The sequence below is a fragment of the Peromyscus leucopus genome, chromosome 13, assembly GCF_004664715.2.
Source record: "Peromyscus leucopus breed LL Stock chromosome 13, UCI_PerLeu_2.1, whole genome shotgun sequence".
Taxonomy (NCBI): domain Eukaryota; kingdom Metazoa; phylum Chordata; class Mammalia; order Rodentia; family Cricetidae; genus Peromyscus; species Peromyscus leucopus.
Genome location: NC_051074.1, coordinates 47,250,847 through 47,256,923, shown reverse-complemented (window position 1 = coordinate 47,256,923; position 6,077 = coordinate 47,250,847).

Here is a 6,077-nt window from a genome sequence, read left to right as displayed (position 1 = left end):
AGCTGTGAACCCAGAGTGCTAGTGTAGAGAGGAAAATGCTCATGTATGCACTTGGAGCACACGTGCCTAGGGGCCAGCAGGGACAGTCACTCAACACAAGGGAACTGGGAGCTTGCAAAGATGTCTTCACGGGACAGACACTGTGAAGGAGCCCCGATGCCCATAGCCTGCTCTTCACCTTCATAGTCTCCTTGATCTGCTTCTCATTGAAACTTTTGACGACAATCACAATCCCACACTGCAGCAGATACTGGAGGGAAATTAGGGCTGGAGTTTGTTTGTGCTTTTCTGCCATGGCGCAAAGAATCGGATCTCCCAAGAGATACGGGGCATTCTCATCTATCCTGAAAAGAAACAAATGTTGTTTGCTTGAGGTTAAGATTTGAAGTGTTAGGAGGCTTACAAAACACATGGATGTGTCCACGCTAGACCCAGGACTCTTAAATATGACCCTTCAATTACTTTATACTAGTATCATCTGGAATATTTTTAGAACTGTAGATCCCCCCTCTCCTCCTTGATCCTGTTTAGTTAATTCCAGAAAACTCAGGACTGCAAGACTGAAATTATTTTATATGTGTCTTAGGTATGATTTAGTTACAATCCTTATTACCAGTTCTTATATCATTGGGTGCCCAGAGCACCATAGGCAGCCATAACAATGTCCTTTGACTTGCTCTGGTTGAGATAAGGATGGCAGTAGTCTACCTGTCTACTGTAGGTGAACAAGATAGAAAGATATTGGATTACAGAAAAATCTCCTGTGACTATGAAAGTGAATTTAAAAGTGAATTTAAAAAAGTGAACTTAAAAGTGTATGCTATTCGAAATCTGAATAGAAAATCTCAACTTCAAATAACGGCCCTTTTTTAAGAAGTAAAAACATCCCTGAGGTGAACTAATCCTGGACCACTGAATGCAAACTCACTGAGGAAAGATGGACTACAGCAATTACATGGGGAAGAAGCTCACTGAGTCTCGGATTTTGAACTGTAGCATAAAGCAAGGGTTTGGCTGAAGATTCACGAGAGCAGATACGAAGGACAAAAGAGTAAATTTGGTAGGGAACTCTGCTGTGACATTTGGGTACATTTGGGCCTCAAAGCAATGAGGAGTAGGCAAGGGGATAAAAGAGCTTGCCATGCATGTCCGGTGACCTGAGTTCAATCTGCAGAACCTACATAGAAGTTAAAGGAGAAAGACAGCTCTGCAAGGCTGTCCTCTGAAGTCCACACACGCACCACAGCATGCCTGCCTACACATGTGCGTGTGCATGTGCACAAGCACGCGTGTGCACATACATATACACACACATACACAGAGACAAAGACAGAGCGACAGAGATCATTCATACACATACACACACAAAACAAATTTTAAATTATTTTTTAAAAATCCCCCAGGGAAGTCCACACCAATTGGTTAGAGAATGCCAAATGGTCAACCCTGAAAACATAGATACAAGTAACGTTATACAGACTGAGCAGGTTTTACTTACGTATTCAGGAATATATACGTATATACACATGTAATAATTGCATAGTAACAGATAGCAAACACATGGACAGAGAACACAAGTACCTGTCCTTAGTGTGCTGACTATCATAGTAAACCCTCTCTCAGGTCATTGATAACTAGGGAAAAGCAACAAGGTTTATCCTGCTACATAGAAATAGTTATAGTTATCTATACTTCTTAATTGAAATTTTTACAGTAGAATTCTACACAGAAAAAGATCAAACAAGTACCTTAAAATAAAAAAAAATTAATTTCTGAAAAACCCCAGTAAAATAGCTAATTCTGGCAAAATAGTACTAATAGATATTTAAAATAGATTTCAAATATGAGAAAATTTGTCTTAAAACATGACCCCCTTATAGACAATTATCTCCTGACAGACTATTAATAATTGAAGCAAAAGAAAACATCTGTTTAAAAAAAAACTGATCTGACTAATTAAAAGAGAGGAGAGAAGATGAGAGAGTGACCAAATTATTAAAAATTATAGATGATATGGAGGTACAAAAACAGATTCAATGAAATCCAAAGGATTGTTTCAGCATACTTTGAAAAATTACATCCTAAAAAACTAGAAAGTCTTGAAGTAGGCAAATCCCTAGGCATATGTATCTTACCAAAATTCAATCACAACATGTAAACAACTTGACAGAAGCAATTATAGTCATCCAACTCAAACAAACAAGTGGAAACCTGGGCCCAGAAGGATTCACTACGGAATTCTATCACACCTTTAAAGATAAGTGTCCAGGCTAGCTTTTTGTCAACTTTTCACAAGCTAGAGTTAACTAAGAAGAGGGGTCTCAGTTGAGAAAATGCCTGTATCAGATTGCCTGTTCGGCAAATCTGTAGGCCATGTTCTTGATTAATAATTGATGTGGGCTGTCTCAGTCCACTGGGAGATATCACCACTGGACAGTGGTCCTGGAGTGTATAAGGAAGCAGGCTGTGAAAGCCATGGGAGCAAGCCAGTGAATGCTCTTCCTTTATGGTCTCTGCTACAGTCCCTGCCTTCAGGTGCTATGGAATAATCCTCTTGTACACTGTAAAGATTTGTCACTTGACTTGGTTTATTAAAATGCTGATTGGCCAGTAGCCAGGCAGGAAGTATAGGTGGGGTGACCAAACTAAGGATGATGGGAAAGAGAAGGGTGGAGTCAGAGAGTCACTGGCAAATGAAGAGAAACAAGATGCAAATGTTGTACTGAGAAAAGGTACCAAGCCACCTGGTGAAGCACAGATAAGAATTATGGATTAATTTAAGTGTAAGAGTTAGTAACAAGCCTGAGCTATCGTCCAAACATTTATAAATAATATTAAACCTCTGTGTCGGTTATTTGGGAGCAAGTAGTTGGGATAGGAAAACATCCGATTACATCTGGGTTTCTGTTTGAGCTCCTGCCCTGAATTCCCTTAGCAATGGACTCTAAGTTGTAAGATGAAATAAGTACTTTCCTTCCCAAGTTTCTTTAGGTCATGGTCTTTATCACAGCAATAGAAAGCAACTAAGACAAGGCACTAACAGCAATGCTCCTCAAACTGTTCTGTAAAATAGAAAGGGAAGGGACATTATACAATTCATCCTACAAAGTTAGAATTAACGTCATACAGAGGAAGCCAGAAGAGAAAGTCAGATCCCCTGGAGACGGAGTTGTGAGCTGCCATGTCGGTACTGGGGGCTGAACCGCCTCTTCCAGAGGACCCAGTGTTCTTAACCACTGAGCCATCTCTCCCTCCCCTCCATGACTACTTCATTCTTGCAGTCTTTAGTCAGTCTTCATAATTAGTGAGTGCAGCTCTCCTTGATTGCTTTTACCCTTCTAAATTCTTCCTTGCACAGCAGCACTGTGGTCCCCCTGATCTTCTCCACAAAGACTTTCCTAAGCAGAGATGCAATCAGTGCCCCCTGCTCCATGAAGTTTAGATAAATAAGAGGATGTACAGACAGTAACAAAGGAAGAAACAGGCTCTGGTTTTTTACTTGGAAAGATCATCTCTTCTCCTTCATTTTCTTCACAGTAAGATTCTCATCATGACACTTCCACAAACAGACACAATGTATCTTGACTATACTTGCCTCTCCCACTGCCCTTTTCTCCCATTTTATGTCTTTTTTTCAGAACCTAGACACCATCTATTGCTATATTTTTCCATATTTCCTACATTCTTTGCTGAGATTTGCACAGCAGTTGAGAAGGAGATCTCTTCTATTTTATGTGAGGATCTTCTTAGTAACGAGCCTTCTCTTCAAGGTTTCTTCATCTTTTCCACTCAGAAAAGAGAAAACAAACTAAAATAGCAACACAGCATTTTAATAAAGCAGACAGAGGTGAGTTTGCATTGTTTCTCCTGTGAGTGGTGATACATGCATCTGAGCAGAGCACCCTCAGAGCTAACACTGGTCCAGCCACTCCTCTTGCTGGCGTGGAATAGTCTAGTGAATAGAATCAATGCTACGCTTCAGGTTCCAATGGAATCAAAGTTGTTCAACCTAGAGAGGTTTTTTTTTTTTGGTTTTGTTTTGTTTGGTTTGGTTTTTGACACAATGCTGGATGGGTAGGGAATGGAGGATGCATCTGGGAAGGGCTGTGGGGATTGATAAGTATGAGCACAACACAAACAAAATTCTCAAAGAACAGATTTTTTTTTTTTTTTTTTTTTAAAAAAAAGAAATACAAAGAACAAAATAAATAAGTAAATAGGGGGGAAAAGATATCACAAAAAGAAGAAAAACAAAATAAATAAAATGTGAATGCAGGTGCCCACAGAGGTCAAAAGAGAGAGTCAGATGTCCCGGAGCTGGAGCTGCAGGCACCTGTGAGGTGCCAACATGGCTGCTGGGAACCAAGCTGCGAGAGCAGCATGCGCTCTTAACCCCTGAGTCCCTGTGCAGCAACCCCCGCCCCCAACACACACATTTCTCATTGAATGCCCAACACACACATTTCTCATTGAATGCTTCTGGTTTTGTTTGTAGCCTGTTTCTTACAGCAGACTTACATACTCAAAGCATTTACATGTAAACTTAGCTCAGTGTTTTTCTAGTTTATTGTAAATAATGCCAGGAAAACAGAAGATATTCAATAAAGTTTTACTAGAAAAAAAAAATAGGAGAATGCATGCCAGTGTCAACTAATAAAATTATCCAAACCTAATTTGATAATTAAGAAATCAAATAAGGCTGGGTGGTGGTGGCGCACACCTTTAGTCCCAGCACTTGGGAGGCAGAGTCAGGTGGGTCTGTGTGAGTTCTAGGCCAGTCTGGTCTACAGAGTGAGATCTAGACAGGGACCAAAACTATACAGAGAAACCCTTTCTTGAAAAACAAAATAAAATAAAACAAAATAAATCAAATAAGTTAATAAGATCCTTTTTTTTTTTTTTTTTTTTTTTTTTTTTTTTTTAATTTCAAGACAGGGTTTCTCTGTGTAGCCCTGTCTATCCTAGAACTTGCTTTGTAGACCAGGCTGGCCTTGAACTCACAGAGTTCCACCTGTCTCTGCCTCCTGAGTGCTTGGATTGAAGATGTGCATCACCATTTCTTTACAATCAGAAAAGTGCTCTAGAGTTCTTGAATAATCTTCAATAGCTTGAACAATATATATTTCAAAAGTATATAATCCATGTGTTGAAATAATTTAAATTTTGTAAATAAAAATCCATACATGAAATTGCATGAAAAAAATCAAGGAAACTACATCGAATATCTCCCTTTATTTTATAGAATCTGTAATTTGTCTGCCATTTTTAATCATCAGGAGAAACAAACATCCTCCTCACTTGTGATGTGCAGCTTTGTGACATTAGACAAGCCCCTGGAGGCAGGAATCCTGCTTTTTTACTACCCCACTGAGTACAGATACATGTTGTCTGGAAGGAGGAGAGTCTCCATGATGTTTAGTAACTCATGATCAAGATTCTTCCAAATACGGATAGTAAGGGTGATCCGCCGCACTGAAGGAGAAGGAGAAGTGTTTGTTCACTAGTCACACTTCTGATAGACAAAGGGAGGGACAGTCGTGATGGAGGACCCAGAGAAACTCCAGTGGACCCTGCCTTGCTAAATGCAATGGGACACATTAGCGACTAAGGTTGTGGGTCAGCTGACTTCACGATATTCTTCTAAAATTTTATTATTACTGTGTGTGCCAAGACATGCAGGGGAGGTCAAACGATAGCTTTGTAAAGTCAGTGCTCTCCTCCCTCTAGGTGGGTGCAGGGATTGAACTCAGGTTTCTGAGCTTGCCTGGCAAGCTTCTGCACCCACTGAGCATCTTGCTAGCCCCGTTCCATGATTTCCTATATGTCAAGTTAGTAAGAGTCTGCAGCTAAGGGAATAGGCACCGTGATAAGGGGGAAAAGCCAAGGAATAAATACGTCTGGGAAGAATGATGTCTCTTGGTAAAGGACTGCCACAGGGCAAATGCCATTGGACACAGAATGGAGGAAGCTGAAAGAGAATTATGATTTCCCTAGGACTTAAGCACATCCCCGTTGAGAGTCCATCTTCCACAAAGCTTACTTGAAGTACATGTTACACTGCTTTGGTGTGGACAAAG